Below are 5086 nucleotides of genomic sequence, written 5' to 3'. Positions count from 1 at the left end.
TATTTATCTTCTTTTTGTCTCAAAGTATAAATAATTTTTTTTTACAAAACTTTTAAGAATGTTTTAGACATTACACATTCTACCATAATGAGTTGAATTTGCAAAAATATCATTTTTAGACTTAATGGGTCCACCTTAACAAATAATAGAATTTAGCAATTCAGACTTTACTTATAAAATTTTAGCATAAATAGTCATTGGTAATACCAATTCTACCATATTTATCTTCTTTTTGTCTCAAAGTATAAATAATTTTTTTTTACAAAACTTTTAAGAATGTTTTAGACATTACACATTCTACCATAATGAGTTGAATTTGCAAAAATATCATTTTTAGACTTAATGGGTCCACCTTAACAAATAATAGAATTTAGCAATTCAGACTTTACTTATAAAATTTTAGCATAAATAGTCATTGGTAATACCAATTCTACCATATTTATCTTCTTTTTGTCTCAAAGTATAAATAATTTTTTTTTACAAAACTTTTAAGAATGTTTTAGACATTACACATTCTACCATAATGAGTTGAATTTGCAAAAATATCATTTTTAGACTTAATGGGTCCACCTTAACAAATAATAGAATTTAGCAATTCAGACTTTACTTATAAAATTTTAGCATAAATAGTCATTGGTAATACCAATTCAATATCGCTATCTTCATTAAAATTCAAAAAATGAATTAAAATCATCAACTATCAAGCATTATAAAAAACTTCTTAAAATCAAAGAAAATATCACCGCATGTGCTAGCTACTCTTCGAGGGGAAACATAATATCACGAAATCATCAACAGTTTTAGTCAAGGCCGCTCAAATCAAATGGGCGTACAAAAATATAAACATCAACATTTTGACAAACCATCTACTAGAATTACTAACAAAATACAACGAACTAATGATGAGATGTCTTTCGAGCTGGTAACACATGTGCTTATTACACACGTTTAAATTCAAATTAGTCTATAAAATAGAACTTCAAATGTCGTTCCTTCCGTATACTGTCCACATGGTACTTAACATAGTATAGATATGTTCTCTAAATAAAACATCTACTTGACTTTATGTTTAAATTCCAATTAAATTAACTTTGTTACGAATATCGGTTTTTTATTCTACTTTTATCGAATCGATTAGTCGCAACCACTTATGATATTCCACTTTGAACTAATCAACTTCAAAACAAAGGAATACATTACGGTCCCTAACCACTATCAAATGAATATCATTTTCTTTCAACATATTTTCATATTCATATTTTTGAAATATTTTCTTTACTGAGACCGTAAAATGAATTGTAAATTCATCTAAGATAAAACATACGAATCCGGCGCGTAGCGCTGGAATACCATTAGTAGGATATATAATAGTGATTAGGGATGGGTGTTCGGGTTCGTTTTCGGATCTGTTTGGGATTTCGTGTTCGATTTAGATCTTTGAGAATTCAGTTCGGATTTGGATAACCAATTTAAATTATTTAAAAAAATTTAAAATTTATTATATGCTTTATTTTTTTAAAAATCTATAAAAAAATAATATATTACATATAAATTTGAATAACATATGTCAGAGTACCTAACTTAACATATAAATTGGTTTGGTTTAAATATTTGGATAGAGAATTAATAATTATTTAAGTATTTTTGGAGTTTTGAGTATATTTTAACTATTTAAGATATTTACGTTTGATTATTTATATATATTTTCAAGTAATTAAACGAACTTAAAAGTAACATATATATTCTGGATGTTTTTATATATATTAAATCTAAAAATAATTAATATATATAAGTATATAAATATATTTTGGAATACTTCGGTTCATATTGAATTAGGTTTCAGTTCTTCAAATACCAAAATTTTGAATAATTCAGATATTTAATCAATTTCGATTTGGTACTATTTATTCGGATTGAGATCGGTTCGGTTTCTTCGAATTCGAGTTTTTTGTCTAATTCTAAATAGTGACATAAAAAAAATAGCATCATATTTTTTTAAAAATGCATTCGCGCCCAGATCAAAATCTAGTGATTCCTTTCTCCGACTGAAATCACATAATGGGTATGATAAATCCCTTTCTTATTATTTGAGGAGCATTTTTAATAACTAATCTTTACTTGATGTGTTATTAACAGAAATGTCATTACTGATGTGGCAACTTCATAGCCCTTCTCAACCCATTTATTAAAATAGTCATAGTTTACTAGAATATTTACAAAATAATGCCATTGGACATATTTGTTACAAGACTTCTCTTATAATATATTACAAGACTTGTGGGATGATAATCAAACGAATAAATGTATTAACTTTAGTTAACCAAATTAATTTTATACATAAACGGACTGTAACGTCATTTGTTTGGCTGTATAACCTCTTGGTACCTTTTTTATATGATATACTCTTACCAATGTTCAAGAATAAATCATTTCTGTAATCTTAGCAATGGTTCATGAATAAATAAAATTCATGATTTACTCTTCAAAAGTAAGTCGATTGTTCAGAACTATTGGCACTATAATTTGACGTTGAAGTAGTTTTTGATATATATGTCAAATTGAAAGTTTTTCATATTTACTTCTTTTGATTTATATTCAATTTCATGTTCTTTTGTAAGACTCGATAAATGACATTTGTTTTTGTTCAGGACAATAGTATATGTAATGTAGTGACATTATATATTTTATATATCTATGTGTTATACATATATCATTTAGTATACATATATCTACACATTATATATTTTACATGTTTTTCTCTTAGAACATAATAAATATACTAATTGATATACTATTATTATTGGTCATGAATAAATATACTAATTGATATACTTTTTCAGATGGTCGCATCAGTTATATTTTTTTTTGTTAAACATATAGAAAATATTTATTATACTTGGTTAAACCTGTGAATTATGTTTGGGTATAACATGTTTATTTTCATTTGAATTATATTATTTATTTGGTATAACATGTTTATTTTCATTTTGATTAAACTTAAATATTTTTGTGGCTTCAAATTTAGAATATTCAGAATTAAAAGTAATTGATTTTCTTTCCATCAATTATTTTGCGGCATCAACGGTTGGTTGGTAATTTAAGTTTATGATGAAATTTTGAATTATACAGCTAATGTCTTATATCAAGTAAAGGTTGGTTACTCATACACTTAAGGGAAGTGCATTGATTTTCCAACACTATGATATTCTTTGCTTACCAATTTCGTTATCTAATCAAAATCAACAATTAATTTTGATTTTATGTATTTTATGGGATATGTGCCATTCATGTTATGCCTGGACAATATAAACTCAACTATATTGTAGAATCAAAACGTTGTATATAAAAAAGTTAAACCTAATCTTGAGTGATTGCAAAATAAAATCAAAAAGGAATGACATAATAAATTTCTTTGAATCCCTTAACTTTTGCAACAAATTTTTTTTATTACGAAATTAACATAAATGGTGATAAACATTAAATTTGGAAATTTATTTAATTATTTCCGGTTAAGTTTGAAGTCAAATATCATTTAATATGGACTTCTTTTAAATATGGAGATTTGTTGATAGGGCCTTTGTCAATTTACAATCTATCGGTTCGAATTTCCCGAGATTTGAGTCACTCGATTCAGCTTCCAATCTTCTTAGGTATTGTGATTGAGTTTAGTTCACAAAATATGGATATCTCAAGTGACGAAGAGTTAACCCAAACCATGTATTTTGACTCATAATAGATATTAAGGTTTAATAATTGGTCTCTTTTACAATTTCGAGTCCTAATCAGTCCACTAAATTATAAAATTCATATTATTTACTTTTTTTAACCTCATATTATTTACTCAATTTATTTTTATTCTTCTACAATTTTTACGTACTCCAGAACCAATATAATTTTAATAAAATATAACAATATTTTTTCTGGACAACTAAAATATAACAATATAACTTCGATATTTTAGTCTATTCATTCCGCGTAAAGCGCAGGTATCACCTAGTGATTATTAAACGCCAAAAATGACAACTGTACATAGTACGAAAATTATATTGTATGATACTGAAATTAAATTTGAAATTATATTTTTATTTCAAATTTGCAATCATGTTTATAACTGTATAAGAAATCATTGTATCTGTCTATCATCACGTGTTAAACATTTTTATTAGTAACTGCTTTTTCTTGATATCCGACTCCCTAAGAAAGTGTCCATTTATGTTTCAAAGAACTGATTTAAATACGTACTATAGTCAGTACCTGCGATAAATTATATAATGTTTTGTGTTAAGGTTTGCTAATCATATAATACTGTTTTTTTAATATCAAAATATACTGTGTGATAACTTCCTAATTAGCATATACTATTTTCATCGTCGAACCTCTTAACTAGGATTGCTTCCTAATTAGCAAAAATACTCCTAAAACATAGAATACAAATCACATGTGAATAAGGTTTTGTAATGATTTTGTCCTCCAAGTTCCCGTGAATAATGCGAATAGAAGCTCAGAAGCAACTTTCACAATCTTGCCCTGATAATTTACTCTGAGACAACAAAGTTACCAAATAGTATACTATTATGGAATTTTCTGTCCGCTACTTATCCCAAAATAATAGAACAGATAGATCATCAGCGTTTACATTTTTCCGGATCCTTATCAGTAGAAGTATGGAGGATTGTTAATAGGAACTAGGGATTAACCCGGGCTACACCCGGGATTTTTATTTTTTTCAAATTTAAGTTGTTAAATTATTTATATTTAGGTTATGATATATATTTATATAAATGTTAAGATGCATGTTATAATTAAAATTTATTTTTAAATTTTAACACTTTAAATTAACATATTTTTACTATTTAAATATTTTTTTGTAATTTTGTTGGCTATCTAGTTATCATATTTAGCAAAACTATCTGTTGAGTGTTGGAATAAATGTTTTAGATATTTAATTAAACTGCAGAGTATTTTCGGATCGACCACATGCTCAACAATCGATCGATCCGTAAAAAGATGGTCGATCTCCTTGGCCAGGTAAGTACAATTTTAGCAAAAATATCTTTGATTTTCAAATATTAAGTATATAACTATT

The sequence above is a fragment of the Brassica oleracea genome, chromosome C3, assembly GCF_000695525.1.
Source record: "Brassica oleracea var. oleracea cultivar TO1000 chromosome C3, BOL, whole genome shotgun sequence".
Taxonomy (NCBI): domain Eukaryota; kingdom Viridiplantae; phylum Streptophyta; class Magnoliopsida; order Brassicales; family Brassicaceae; genus Brassica; species Brassica oleracea.
This window is presented reverse-complemented; position numbering follows the sequence as displayed.